The sequence below is a fragment of the Micropterus salmoides genome, unplaced genomic scaffold (assembly GCF_014851395.1).
Source record: "Micropterus salmoides isolate LMB-PRFRI ecotype aquatic unplaced genomic scaffold, ASM1485139v1 Ms_hic_scaffold_4, whole genome shotgun sequence".
Classification (NCBI taxonomy): Eukaryota; Metazoa; Chordata; class Actinopteri; order Centrarchiformes; family Centrarchidae; genus Micropterus; species Micropterus salmoides.
The window spans coordinates 29,374,039-29,390,326 of NW_024043372.1; the positions used below are offsets into that span (position 1 = coordinate 29,374,039).

General features: G+C 41.2%; 1 protein-coding gene across 1 annotated transcript in view; it reads left to right on the top strand.

The window, feature by feature from the left end:
- The first annotated feature begins 6,425 nt into the window (after positions 1-6,425).
- LOC119885736 (ataxin-7) overlaps positions 6,426-16,288 on the top strand; it is a 35,398-nt gene continuing 25,535 nt past the window's right edge. Inside the window, 2 exon segments of the mRNA XM_038695949.1 lie at positions 6,426-6,595; positions 12,348-12,447. The gene's annotated coding sequence lies outside the window, so the exon portion shown is untranslated.

Here is a 16,288-nt window from a genome sequence, read left to right on the forward strand (position 1 = left end):
CAATATTGGCCTGTTCTAAGTGTAGTTTATACAGTAAAGGTCTGCTATCCAAATCATTCTCAAAATCTAAATATCGGCTCTTTTTCACTTTAATGTCGGCATCGGCCTCCAAAAAATCCATATCGGTCGGCCTCTACTTATTCACAGATGTTATGTTATGTTCCAAAATTATGTGGAATTGCATATTTCTTCATTGGAAAACTACATTTTACACCCTGCGAAAGCATGTTTTAATCCCCATGGACATTATTTTTATTTCTAAATGTACCTGTTTTGCAACTGCCTCGACTTCTCCCTGCACTCACTCTCACACACCTTGGTCTCTCACTGCGAACACCGGCGTTTCCCGCCTCTCTATCCCTGTCTGCGCCCTGAGTTTCTCCATAAGCAGTAGGTTATGTTTTATGAAGTCACACAAAAGACACAGAACTCGTAATTTTTCCACCCGCGATCCTCTTTGACAACAGCAGGTGCGCCGCATGGCAGCTTTTTAATTATTTGGTCTATCAATGTCGTCGTCCATCCCAGTGATTCATTGTTGACATTGTCCAATGCCAGAGTGCGAGTGTTCTCTAAATTTGGTACAGACAGTAACTGCATTAGTTTAAAGGCCCGAGCAGGATCTCTGACGACTTAGGGCTAGTTGGTGAACTTATTTAACAGTTTGGCTAGTGCTAAGTAGGGATGGGGATCGAGACCCAGTTCTATAAGGACCCGTTTCCAAAATTTCTCAAAAGCAATAAGGTCAGAGCGTATCAATACTGCTATCGAGACTAGTGGGTCTTATAATGTTATGTTTCAAGCATCTAATCTGATTTATCTTGAGACGCGATGGATAAGAAAGCTAATGTTTCAAATTGTGGCACTGAAACGGGGTATTAAACGGGCCCAGGACTGTTTATCATCAGGCTGCAGCCTCTGCTGCTCTCTGTCGCCCCCCTCACACACTGATGATGGTGAAGTTAAGTTTGCTCCAAACTACTTGAGGTGTCGACACCTACGCTCATTATTACAATACTTTATCAATACACCTGTCTGTAAGAGAAATCATCTGTCCTCAGTCTGTCATCCTGTAGGCTGTTATTTACTAGCCCAGCTAATGTTAACTTGGAAACCACCCAAATGTTAAAAACAAGCTAAATAGAAAGCTGCCCTTAAAATTTGGCACATTGTTGTAAACTCAGCTGCTGGCTGAGACAAACCAGCCGCTCCTCCTCCTACCAGGTAACGTTACCTGCAGGCAGTGAATAACAGCTGAGGGGAGGAGGAAGAGGAGGAATGATACAGACTGAGTTTTCTTTCTAAATGTCACTCGGATGTAAACATTAATGTTGCTGCTCTAGAAACAGCATTTAGCTGTATTTAAAATATTAAATTCTATCCTATAAATGTCCAACGAAGGTTAAAATCAAGGGCAACTGGACTTGGTTGAAGATACTGGAAGACGTTTCGTCCCTCTTCTTCAGTTCCTTCAGATGTAAACACATCTCTTACATCTGAAGGACAGAGGACACTCGTTTGAGGACCACCAGGTGCACATTTTAGACAGAGAAGATGGATGGTTTGAAAGAGGTGTCAAGGAAGCCATCTACACCAGGGTTGAGAAGCCGTCATTGAACAGGGGAGGGGGTCTACGCCACCACTTATCCCCCACTTACAATGCTGTCCTTTCATCACTTCCCAGGAAACTCAACAAACGTAACCTATTGGCCTCAGGTGAAGATACCAACGATGGTCGTTCAGTCTTAGCCACAGGTAGTCTTAACGACTGTAACGACTGTCGTCACAGCAACAAGGAACACTAACGAACCAGTGGTATTGATGACCCGGGCCAACGACCCCACTGAGGTTAAATAGCTGAGTTTCCCTGCCAGTCAGTCAGAACTGAAGAAGTCCTTTGGATGAGGGACGAAACGTCTTCCAGTATCTTCAACCAAGTCCAGTTGCCATTGATTTTAACCTTCGTTGTATAACTATGACCTGGATGACTGAGAATCTTCATAGACATCCTATAAATGATTTTAAAACAACCTGGCAGTTAATATGCACACTTCAATATGTTTGTTTAGTCATGTCATCTCAATATATAACAATATTATCGCACACTGAATATTTTCTTCATACCATACAAGCCTAGCCTACCTCATGCCCGTTGGGTCTGGTCTTCCCAAATAACAGTCACCAAATAATACTAAAGTATCGTTAAGCAGTCTCAATAAGGGTTTCAATGAAAATGAACGATCCCCATCGTTAATGTGTGTAAGCTAGGTCTGCATGCTGACGGCTAATAAGCTATGATAGCTTCCACCATGTTGGACTCTCCAGCTGTCCGTCCAGTCAGAGCTCACCTCCATCAGGTTCGCTGAAGTCAGCGAGTCAGAAGAGACGCTAACGCTAACTGCTCAACATGATCGTAGCTGTCATCGACTTCACACAGGTAACAGCTGATCAGGACTCCCCTCTGCAGAACCTTTAGTCTGGTTCTGATCCAGGTTGTGTTCAGTAAGCAGGTCTCTTTCCTGTCTCTTAGCTGTTGTGTCCCATGATGATGGGGAGCCTGATGTTCTGGAAGGGCTCTGTGCTCAACATCTTCAGTGAGACACTCTCAGAGGACACCTGTCCTCGCTTCTTATCCTTGTGTCCACAGTTTTATTCTCTTGGCCCAATCCCAATGTCCACCCTCACAGACTTTGAGTCGCGTTCCGTGAGGGCTTAGGGCTCACTAGCAAATCGTCAAGTGCGCAAGGGATCTCTCGCGGACATTTTGAGCCCTTTTTAGACCCTTTTCGTAAGTCTGCATTTCTGCAGACTTTGGCTGAAGAAACTGCCCACAGTTCATAGCGGTATGACGTGAAACACGGGGGTTTCCAGGGGAAGCCCGGAAGCGAGAGAAATATCACGGCAAATCTGCCTTATAAGAGAAGAAGAAAACAGTAAAACAACAAGCATCGACACCTACGCTGATATTAAAATTGTTGAAAGTTTTCTTAACTTAAGATGGTGCATAGAACACATGAAGTAATGCAATCACCTTATTACACACTTAGTTTATTCAACTACTTATTTTAGTTTTTGCTTAATGATGCTGTTTGACCGACAATAGTGTATTGATTAATTACAAATATATATTGACATTTACCTCTGCTCCACTCTGTAGGTCAAGAGCCTGCAGGACTTAAAAAACAGGCAAAAACATAAAATAAAACGTGTGCAATGTGTTTCAGCATCGTCAAGGTAACGTGATAAAGTGGCAAAGGGCTGTCCCGTTCCTGTTCACAGTATTTGGAGCCCTTGCAGCCTCTTAAACTCAATCACTTTCCAAGTGACGTCAGTAAAGTCTGTGAGGGCTTAGGGCTTATGGCTTAGGGGGGACATTGGGATTGGGCCCTAGACTGAGAGACCAGTACAGCACCTGGCAGCTTTTCCTGGCTCACAGCATCCCCCTGGAGACCATCATCCCCATCCTGCAGCACCTTAAATATAAAGGTGAGTGGTGTCCAGGAAAGGGTCCCTGTCCTCCAATCTGATCAGTCCTTTGTTTTTGAATTGATAGAAAACCCGGAGGCCTGCTTCACAGAGAGAAGTACGACAGGAACACACCTGGACACTCGTCTTGGAGACTCCTGGGTCTCTGTCTGCGTCCCAGGCCCAGGGAGGAGATGGTGAAGATGGTCCTGAGTCGTCCCTGTCACCCCGAGGACCAGTTCACCACCAGCATCCTGAGACACTGGTCAATCACCATCAACAATCAACCAGCCCCGCAAGAGACAGAGGTGAGGACAGACTGAGTGGGACAGGTGAGGACTGTCTCTGGGTACCTGTTGTGTCTCTGTCCTCAGTCTTCACAGTTCCAGCAGTAAACTGGCTAAGCTCACCCTGGAACAGATCCTGGAGCTCGTGGACAACCTGAAGCAGCTTTGTGTCTTCACCAAGAAGGAACCTCCAGGTTTGAAAAGTGAAGCCTCAAATCTGCATTCTCTCTAACAGCCAGCAGGGGGCGACTCCACTGGATCACATATGGTCTCAGTCCCTAGTTTCAAGTATTCTTCAACACAGCATGATCATTTAGTAAATTATGGTCACATTTAGAGGAAAATAGACCAGAAAGCAGATGACGAGCCTTTAGGGCGGGGTACCTTGTGATTGACAAGTCGCTATGTGTGACCCAAATATGGATGTTCAGGATGGAGCTGAACACCTCTTTCCTCTCCTCAGCTGTACAGGTAGGCTGGAATAAAATAGCTGCTTGTTACTTTATATAAATTGAACTAAAAGACGTTCTGTTAGATTCCAGTCTGAGGGGGAGATGTTTGTTAATCTGCTTCACTTCTCCAGCCGTTTGGGAACAGACTTTTGGTGATCCTTTTGAGATTCACTGTCACTGTCTGTCCCTTGGACAATCAAACACTCTGAGACCCTGTTACGACCTGGCTCATGTGGGCAAATAAGATGACATAAACCAGATAGATTTGGTAAAGAAAAGTTATTTATAGGGTAAGGTTGACACGCAGTAAACTGTAACAGACAAAGGGCCCATTGGATGCTCCTTAAACCAATGAAAACAACATAACCAAAAAGAAATCTCTACTGTGAGAGATGCAGAGCTTAACCTACACAAGGTAGCGAAAACAAATTCAAAACCAAAACACAAAGTGCAGCACCTTTAGACCTATTGAAACTAACACAAAACAGCTACACAGATGTAGCGAAATCAGTTTAAAGCTAAACCTGGGCCCTATTTTCATGAACAAGTTTAACTTCAATTATCTCAAAATAACACACTGGTGTTTCACAGTATTCTCAGACAAACTGACACAGCGAGGCGAGGCAAACTAATCAATGAAAATCACAGCTGCCTCAAGTCACAAGCACACCCTGTTTAGCTGAAGTCGCTGTCAATTGCCTTCACTCGATTGGAGGAATTCCCCACCGGCTGTGCTAATCTTCATCGAACCCAGACAGTAGGAGGGGTCAACGTCATCTGGCCCAATCCTCGGCAGGCAATCCCACCACTCATTAGCGTACACCTTCACACAGAACATAGACGGCTACTAACGTACAGGGGCCTTAACAGACCTCGCGATAAAAGAGGTGGTATTATGCTCATTTTCAGGTTCAAAATCTTAATTAGGGGTTGTACCAGAACAGGTTTACAAATTTTCAAAAAACACCATATTTTTTCTCATACTGCACATTGCTGTAGCTCCTCTTTTTATCCTATGTGTTGTACGCTCCGCTCTTGGTACAGAGTGATGCATCTTACTCGTACAAAATCTTTGTTGGGAGTTGCACATGCGCAGTACCCTGGTAAGGACTACTAGCCAATCAGAAGCAGAGAATGGTGGGTCGTAAGAAACAAGGTAGTGTGATCCAAAATCCTAAAATATAAAACTTTCTGTTGCTGGCCTCTGTCTGGTGCACGCGATGATGATGCAGTGAATAGTGAATATTGTCTCTTACCAATCAGCAGTCTGTTGTGTTTTTATGTTACATTTTAGTATCCCTTAGCTGACTTGGAACCTGGAAGGAGGTGAGGTGATATGAAAAAAAGTACCTGGAAGCAGGTACAAGTGCAAATTTTATTTTGCTCAAGAGATTCAAGTTATCACTTAACACCAAGAAATCTCATCAAGAATCTGGAAATGGAAAATATTTAACATTATTGCTAAAAAGAATGAAAACAAATTGATTATCAAAATTGTTGCTGGTTAATTATCTGGTCAAGCAGTCAGTTACTTTGTCTAATCAGCTGTATGCAAGATGTGCCTTATTTTGTGTCTGTTAAATGTAGAAATGACAGATGTGTGAAGATGACACTAATAAAGGGAACTTGAATTGTAGTAATGGAGTTTTATTCACATTTTTCAGGACTACAATCTGAAAATGGACATTTTGTAAATTTCAAGTTGACTAGTAGTAATTTTGTTGAGTAAGTACAATACTATTTAGGATAAGTTGGGCACAATTACTTTTTACAATTATTCATTGAGTAAAGAATAAGTGGAATTTAATTATAATTTTAATCAATGTAATTTTGTATGCTGAGAATTAAAAAAAAAAGTATTATATTTAAGTTAAGGTTTACTCAAATATTATTACCACTACTACAAAAGTTTGAGGTAATCAGTTTCCACAAATATTTTGAGTATTCTTAATAAACCTATTTGTGTTTACAGTGTAGTCAATGAGGTCCAGCACAAGCCTGATGTTGTTTTATGTGCCTTTATAAACCCGGTTTGGTTTTCATCAGTAATTTGGTCAAATACAGCCTTTAATCTTTTGGCAAAAACCAGAGCTAGGACTCTGTAATCCTTATTAAGAAGGCAAATTGGCCGCCAGTTGCCAAACTTGCCTCGATGATGGAGAAACTGCTTTACTGCTTTACATCACAGTGTACGTGCGTCCCTGCGCAGTGACGTCTCTCTCCCAGAATGCAGTCTGGTAAACAGACATGGAAGCACCAGGTGAAGACCTCCACAGAGGCTGAGCGCCGCACTCGCTCCTTCCCACCGTCTTCTGTCTACTTCGTCCAGTGCATCCAGTTGAATTATACCTGCCCGGTGTCACGTTTGCGTCTCCAGCACCCAGAGCCTTGGTAAGAGTGAAGTTGTTGTCGATCCGTGACGACTGCTAATGACTTCTGCTGTGCTGTCAGGCTCCTGCCAGCTTGCTCGCTAACGCTGGTCATGGCTGGCTACAGGCTGCAGCTAGCAGGCTAATGTAGCCGCCGCTGCTCTCCAGTAACGCTTGTACCAGTCACAGACCCACACTGGATGGAGCCTGTTTTCATATCACAACTCCTGATAGACACCATGTCTGCTTTTTCACACATCGTGTTTACGATTAACGCTTTCTTTATCTTTTCTATTTGTGGAAACGATGTTAATGTATGGTAGTGTGTAGAAGAGGTGGAAGCGACGCAAGCCAATAAAACTGCTAGCTCGTGTTAGCTAGCTAACTAAGTTGTGCACCTGCTTTTCAATGACAAGGTTTTCGTTTCTAAAGAAATGGCATAATGCTATATTTTGCCCATCATAGCCTTTGACATAGTGTCTTCGCAGAGCCCAAACCACGATTAAAGTCAGCCTAAGCTGGGTACTGACGTGTGTGTGTGTGTGTGTGTGTGTATTGCAATGTAGCAGACTGTTTGGAAGAACAGTGTTACGGTGTAAGTACATTCACTTTGATGTCAGTTTCATAGTGCGTGTAGAGATGCATAAGGGCTGGGTGACAGTTCAACACAATCTTTTGTTGACTTTCAGTTGAATATAATGAAATCATGTTATGGTTGTACGACATTCGGTCAATTTCTATGAACAGCAGACCAGAGCTCATTGCATTGAATGCCAGTTGGTTATTTTATGTGACTTTTGCACACGTATATACTATATAAAGAATATGCAGGACACAACGCAGCCATTGTCTACATTTGTATGACTACAGAACAGCCACCATTCAACAATCCTAAAAGCCCTCTATGGGTTTGATGTGTTATATCAGCTTCTGTTACAAAACTGTCAAATCATATAGGCAGTGCAGTTGGTTAGGATTTGGATCCCAATATACTGAAAGGCACAATTTGAAGATGGAACTGGCTGTAATGTACATTTGGTAGCAGAATGTGGTATTATTAATGTTATTAGTTAAATCTGTGTTTGCCAAGTCAGAATGTGTGCCATGACACAGATGTGCTGGTAACCCTCTGGGTACATAACGTAACTTCAGGGTAGCCAGAAAGAACTATGGCTGAGCAGGACGTTTGACCAGTGAGAAAGTTAGAGGTGGACCTGAGTTTGTGGAAGTGATTAATTGATTAATAGTACTCTTTAGTGGTATGACAGCAATTATCTGACCTTTCACCCAATTAACAAATTAAAGACAAAGCTCAGGGCTCCAGTTTACTTATAAGCATGGATTGTGATCTACACTACCTGAGCTTCTCTGAGAGCACCAGTCCCCTGGTTTAAGGATATAGTACTATACAGTTGCAGTTATTGGATCCCATAAATATGTCATTATTTTACATAACGTTTCTTTAAAAATACCTCATTCAGAGAATGCACTTGTATAGTGAATGGCATTAGTAATGGCTACATGTAGCTTAGGTTTGCCAGTGCCAGCCTTCCTGACATTGTGCGTGCTGGCTCACTGACATGGCTTACTGGCACGCCATCATTAAACCATGATTGATGTTATTGGTTACACCTGAGCTTTACTTTAACAGTATAAGTCAAAATGTCTGCTGTGAAGAAGTTCAACAATATTTCCTGACTTACACTTAAAGGACCAGTGTGTAAGACTTAGGGGGATCTATTAGCAGAATATGGCAGAAATGAATATAATATTCATAAGTATGTTTTCTTAATCTATAATCACCTGAAAATAGAAATCATTGCCTTTCCATTACCTTAGAAGGAGCCCTTTTATATCTACAGAGGGAACGGGCCCTATTCCAGTAGTAGGGCTCCACACTAACTTTTCCACTGGTAGCACTGGTGAGACCAACTTTCTCAGTTAATCGCACCAGCACATGATTTGGTCGCACCAGCAGGTATTGATCAATGACCACTGGTAAGAAGTGTGGAAGTGCTCAGTGTTTAGGGAATGATGCATCAGTCTCTGCAAGTTTCGTGTTCCTTTCTGTTGTTGTGCAACTTCAAAATGTCAAGCTAAAACTGTGTTGACCCGGTAACAAGTTTAGAGTTGACTGCAAAGTATGGGCCACATTGCCTACAATTTAAACATAGCAGAGCATTCCCCTCCTACTGTAACCATCTGATCCCCATCATGGTTCTGACTAAATCTATATCTGTCCACTGCAGAGGCTCTCTCCACAACCTGGAGGAGGAACTAGTATAAGTGCATGAATTTGTATAATTGAGGTTGTATAGTTAAAATGTTAATTTAATAATATACTGTTAGTATAATTTTAATATATTAATTATATAATGCTACTATATTGATTATAATTATATATATATGAGTATTCTATATAGCTTACCACTAGTAAAATATGAATTCCATTTACAGCAGATTTATTTTTGTTTATTTTTGGTGGGTTTTTATACATTAAATGCTTGTGCAAAAAAATGTTACATACATGGTGATTGAGTTAGTCTGTAATTAGTTAAATGATGCTAAGTGATAACTTGTCAATGATTATAACATCAGTGCATGCAGAACAATCAGTTCAACATTTGAAAATTTGCTGTAGCAAGTCAACACTTTTAATGTCCTGCCTCATCCAGGCTGTGATTGGTTGATCGCAGAGCACATCGACATTATGAAAAGTTGAATGTTCAAAAAGAAGGCATCAGATGGAGCTAAATGGCCAGCTAGCCAAACACGAACTTTCCTTATCTTCTGCCTATTGTCTTTTTTCTCACCGTTTCAACTGCCGCCGCATCTCTCTCGTTGTTTTTGTAAAACGAGCTGCTCAAGCGGCCGCAGAGCGATTTCTCCCAAAGATCGTGGCAGCCAGTCAGACTATGTTTTGAATGATTTCATGCTGCGTTCCATTTACCTCGGAGGTCGAAGCTGGGAATGACATCACACCCGAGTTGACGGTGTTCCACTTAACAAGTCGGAAAACCTCGTTTGGCCAGCTGTAGTTTACAACTAGCCAGGTTAGCTATTGATGCGCTGGTTGATTTTAAAAGAAAAAGAAAAAAACTGTTGATACCCCGACAGCCATCGATTTAAAAAAAAAAAAAAAAAAAAAAAACAGCGCCGTTCTCAAACACGGAAGGCTGCCTGGCTTGCTTTATTTGAAGTATAATGCACAAATTCACCTCTTGATTACTGTATATCATCATTATATAACCCCCCCGGGCCCACAGCCAAATTCAAACCATGTAAAAACCACAGAAATATGTTGTCTATATGCAATCTACTACTCCGCCCAAATCCTTCCATTGTCACAATCTTTCCCGAGTATACAACCAGACCAGCCATATAAAGGCTTATGTATATAATTACTATCTTTATCTCTAAAGTGCTCATTCATACAGCAGCCTAACGTCCATATCCATGAGTAAAATATTAATATCAGATTTGCAATAATTATATTGAAGTAATAAGCTTGATACACTATATGAATAAACACTCTTATTAAAATTCAACTAATTTAATAATAATCTGGATCAAGCCACCAAGTTCTTTAAGAACTCCAGCACAGAGAGAGGTACAAAGAAATAAACACATGTAAACGCAGCAGTTTGGCAGGTCTGAACGCAGAATGGGCCACATCAGGTCCGGATTCTGCAGACAGAGAAACACATATGGGCACATCGCTCTCAAACACTGCAGGTTGTTCACCAGTCACGAGCTGTGAAACAACAGCACAGCTCTGTTGGTAAATAAAAAGGAAAAGTTACGTTGCGTTCTCTGGCGGACCTGGATCAGCTGTTAGCTGTAAACAAACCACAGGGCTAACGCTAACGTTGCTACGTGGCTGTGTTTTAATGGTTTAATGTCCGGGTCTGTTTGTTTTGGAGAGGAGACGGACGTCCTCTGAGGTAATTCGGCTCCCGGTAGAACTCTGTCAGGGCTCTGAAGTGGACCCAGAACAACTCTCATCAGCTGTTAGCTGTAATGTTAAACACTAGCAGGACTGAATTTACGGTGCGGCTGTGTTAAAAACTATAACTTAGCACAACATAACTGCACTGTAATAATGTTATGCTCTATTAAATGTCACATAATTAACAAAATAGCTAAATAATATCAGTCCAGTGACTGTTACCTGACAGCCGACCTGCCTCTCATTCTCCGGCGCTGGCAGTCATTCAGCCTGCAGAATGAATGAAAGACTGAGGAGGACCAATGTGAGCGGTGATCGAGTTGTCACGTGACAAATGATCGACTCAAACCTAGAGACCCACAGTTGAGAGTCGTGAACTAAGAAATTCTGTTTCCTGTGCTGACGGAGCCCATGCAGCTGCCGTGTGACGAGTGAATGTAAGAGTCCAAGATCCTTCACGCATGCGTGTAAAGGAACGAATCACTCACTGAGACAACCCGTTCCTCCCGAGTCATACACGATTAGGTCTTATGAACGAAACGTTGATTGAACGACACAACACTAGCTCGCGTTGCTTTTCAGGGGCATTTGCGAGTAAAGTAGTTGCGCTGTAGAGCCGTGCTAATGATCAGCTTGCACTCGCACAAATCAGACCACGTGAAATTTTTACTCGCACACAAAAAAGTCACAGTCTGGAGCCCTGAGTAGCCCAGAACGGACAAACCAAAGACTGGCTCTAGAGAGGGCCTTTAACGAATTTCGCGGCCACTGTAGGTTCTCCTCAAGCAGGAAGCTTCCGGTCAAAGAACTGAGAAAATAAATTATGGCCCCATTTATAGGAAAATGGACCATAAAGCAGAGTATGCTTCAGGGCGGGATTATCTGTGATTGACAAGGCGTTACCATGGCGACCTGTCAGTCAGGCTACAGTGACTCGTACCCACGGCACTGTGTAAATTTAACCACTGTCGAAAAAGCTTGTTAGGAGTTGGCTGTTCTCTGGTGAGTTCATTTAGTTTTAAGCCTGTTGTTCGCTAGCAAAATTGTCAGCCCTGTTAAAATGACAGTTAACATGAACTACAGATGCACCTAGTTAAGCAAGCTAGCTAGCTCCGCACACAAGGGACAGACGAGACGACAGACGCCGCTAGATGCAACTAAAACTAACTAGACACTGGTCCTTTAAGAAATGCAGTTGAGTTTGAAGTTGGTTCATTCTGTGCTGGGCAGTAATAGTTTATATGCAAAGAAAGTAATAGACTATAGCAAAAGCTTTTGACAAGCAACAAAGTATTATGCAAATTTAAATAAATCTAAAATACCTCATTGTAATTCATACACACCAGTTATCATTGTATGGCTTTGTGTTTCACTTTATCAAGTTATTTTCTACCTCCTATGAATATATTACATTCATGGATTTGGAAGTGGATTTCATTTTTATCAATCATTAACAATACAGGCGATATACACGTTAGCAAATAACCTTGCTAGTATCAGCACTTTAGTTTATGTCACCACATGAATCATATTCATGCAATTATAGGTCTTCTGAGTTAAGACAACAAAAACAATGATAGTTCTCTGGTTTTAAAAGGGATTACTGTGGGGCTGGAGAGGGTGGTTAGGGATGGTGCTTAATGATTGGATTACTGCACAGTGGTGAAGAACTCCATGGCCAAAGGAGGACAGTGTTACCTTCCAGACATAGTCTTATAATTCCATGTTTACTGATTAACTTAAACAGCAAACACTGACTAATACTGACTTGTCTTCTCCCAATGTGTGTGTGTGTGTGTGTGGGTTGGCTTGTGCGTGTCTCCAGACTCTTCTCTCCAGTGACTGTGGCAGCCAGCGATCACCCAAACTGATGAGGATCGTCTGATTGAGTTAAAAATAAGTTCCTTTTTTCTTATTTTGCCGAGGTAAGATCTCATAGATACTCATTACTCTGTATTATTGACAGTTCCTGTTTTCTGTAGCTATACAATACATAGTTGTATAGTGCTGATAGATGTTTACATCTGTCCTTTATTGGAAATCTGTTTCGCAATTTTATACTAGTTGTTTTACTGCAAACAAATGACCCTGTCATTTCCCAAACGACTCTTATCTTGGTTCCAAGGCCTAACTGTGATGTTAACTTACTTTGGATTCTGAAGTTATTATATTATAAAACAAAACATTGTTTTGAATGTTTGTGGATATTTGAAACTATGGGTTTAAAACAACAACACACCCATGTATATTGTAGGGCTGAATGGTTTTGGAAAAAAATATCTAATTGTGATATCATTTGCGATATTGGAGGGAATAATCACTTTTACATACGTATTCTCTTTTTCATTGAAAACACATTTAACTGATTATGATGTGATTTTTACAAGGATCTGTACCGAACAAAGATGTTTTCTTAAGTCTGTAGAATATGGTGTTGGCCAGGACAACTCTGCAGCAAGACAATATTTAGTTAACAACCCATTTTGCCTTTTAACAAACATTGCAGTAGGCCATATTGAGATTTCAATTAATTGTTCAGACCTAGTATATTCTACCGATTTAATGTTAGATTAATGTTCATGAATTTTCATTCCTGATTCAATGAGTATGCTAGAGGAAAGGTAGCTGGGCATCTAGCAAAAGGAAACGCCCTCTCTCTGGTGCTCTTACATTAATATACATTCACTTACTTGAAAAGATGCTGTGCAATCCAGTACAACAGTCCTTTAATGAATACTATTTCCACTTTGCTTAAATATTAATTAATATTCAATGAGGTGTTTCTTGTTGAGGCTACAGCAACCTACTGAGCCTATCGTTTGTACTGGTGCTGTATTGGGTTGCATGTATTGAAGGTTAGGTGTTTGTTTTATTGAATGTGCTTATTAGACTTTGTATAGATATTACAAATACCTTTCAATGAAATGTAATCCAATACAACACCAACACCTAGGGCTGTGCGATATCATATCCTGATATAGTTAATTTCAAATCCCAATACCAATATATACCGATATTAAAATTTCTTTGTAAATTCAATGAAATATTATTAACTCACAATGTTTCTGCATCATAAAGGTGGGGTAAGCTACAGTGGGTACGGAAAGTATTCAGACCCCTTTAAATGTTTCACTCTTTGTTTCATTGCAGCCATTTTCCAAAAATCAAAAAGTTCATTTTATTTCTCAGTAATGTACACTCAGCACCCTCTTGACAGAAAAAAACAGAAATGTAGAAATTTTTGCAAATTTATTAAAAAAGAAAAACTGAAATATCACATGGTCATAAGTATTCAGACCCTTTGCTCAGTATTTAGTAGAAGCACCCTTTTGATCTAATACAGCCAGTCGTTTTGGGACAGATGCAACAAGTTTTTCACATCTGGATTTGGGTATCCTCTGCCATTCCTCCTTGCAGATCCTCCCAGTTCTGTCAGGTTGGATGGTAAACGTTGGTGGACAGCCATTTTCAGGTCTCTCCAGAGATGCTCAATTGGGTTTAAGTCAGGGCTCTGGCTGGGCCATTCAAGAACAGCCACGGAGTTGTTGTGAAGCCACTCCTTCGTTATTTTAGCGGTGTGCTTAGGGTCATTGTCTTGTTGGAAGGTAAACCTTCGGCCCAGTCTGAGGTCCAGAGCACTCTGGAAAAGGTTTTCGTCCAGGATATCCCTGTACTTGGCCGCATTCATCTTTCCTCGATTGCAACCAGTCGTCCTGTCCCTGCAGCTGAAAAACGCCCCCACAGCATGATGCTGCCCACCATGCTTCACTGTTGAGACTGTATTGGACAGGTGATGAGCAGTGCCTGGTTTTCTCCACACATACCGCTTAGAATTAAGGCCAAAAAGTTCTATCTTGGTCTCATCAGACCAGAGGATCTTATTTATCACCATCTTGGAGTCCTTCAGGTGTTTTTTAGCAAACTCCATGCAGGCTTTCATGTGTCTTGCACTGAGGAGAGGCTTCCGTCGGGCCACTCTGCCATAAAGCCCCGACTGGTGGATTGCTGCAGTGATGGTTGACTTACTACAACTTTCTCCCATCTCCCGACTGCATCTCTGGAGCTCAGCCACAGTGACCTTTGGGTTCTTGGCTCTTCTCCCCCGATAGCTCAGTTTGGCCGGACGACAAATACCAAATATACAGTGAACAACAACAGCATGTAATGTGACCAATGTTAGCTAAGTTATGGGTTAGCAAACTGTTGCTACTTGCTGCGGCAAAGTAAATATGAGAGGATGAGACGGCAGCTCCAGATAGCGATACAGCTCTCCTGCTGCTATAGCTATCATCACACATGTCTGGGTGAACTATAAGTAAGCTGCATGTCCGTGGCACATCATGGCTAAAACTGCTAGAATAGTGTTGCGTGGCTCGTCCAGACAATAGACTTCCTTCTTTGGTATTAAACTCCTCGTTTTAGCTTGCATGGTCTGAGTCCTCCTGTTCAGTATGATCCAGTTATGAGCAAACTTCACTCTCCTCCATGTTTGTTTATTCTTAATGCAAATTTCTTCCCTGCAACACAGGCAAGTGTGGAAGAATGGACCACAGTGAAATTAGTTTCAATTTGGATATTACTTTTACGTTGAATAGTCTACAGATGTATGTCTATGCAACGTAAAACTAACTTCATCGTGGTGCAAAGCGTCAACACCTTAGTGGGGAATTTGCGACACAACAAAATAAACAATAGAGCATAATTTTCAACGACAGACGTTTTGCTATTGTCAAATCATAGATATCGTCATATCGCACAGCCCTACCACCACCGCAGTAAACATTTGTATTGGTCTGCCTCATATTGTACAGGGGTCTTTTATTTTTCTGATCATTAAATGTATATGATCAGTCGCTAGTGATTGGTTCATCCACTGGACACCATAATATGGAAAAAAAATAAGTTACAAACTTTTGTTTGCATTTACTGGTAATGTCACTGCTTTTAATCACATTTGAGCAATGTAGAAGAGTGACTGTTGCTTAGATGATAGTGCTTGCCTAAAAAAGGCTATTGAGGAAATGTGATTTATACAGTAAGAGTCTCCATTGGACATTTTCACTTAGGGTGGACTCACCTTTGTTGCCAGTAGTTTAGACATTAATGGCTATGTGATGTGTTATTTTGAGGGACAGCAAGTTTACCATGTTACACAAGCTGTACATTCAAAACTTTACATTGTAGGAAAGTGTCATTTCTTCAGTGTTGTCACATGAAAAGATTTAATCAAATATTTACAACATTGTGAGGGGTGCACTCCCTTTTGTGAGATACTATATTAATGACAAAAATTTACACATCTGGGCCCATCGCAGACTAAAAAGCACTGCTACTCATAGAAATGGACAAACCAAAAAGTTTGCTCCACAGAGTCTTATAATTTTTAGCAGTGGCTAAATGGGTAAGTTCACATTACAGTGAAAAAGGATTTGCTATACATGATGCCTCTGTCAATGTATTGTCATTGCGTGAAATATAATTGTGCCTGGCATGCTTGTCAAATAATTGATGTTGCACTGATGTGTATAGCACTGATTTGTTTGATATAGAGGTGCCATTCAAATCCCTGTAGGGTATTATGTGTTGACCCACTGTTTGCTCAATGTTATGTAGTTTTTTTTTTTTCAAAAGGGGAAAAAAAACAATGCACTATAAGTTGAAATGTATATAACCCCACCCCCACCCCACAAAAAAAGGAACAAACAGTATCAGTTATGTCTGCTCCCCCAACTATTGTAGGTATCCTGAACGTAATATACCATATTC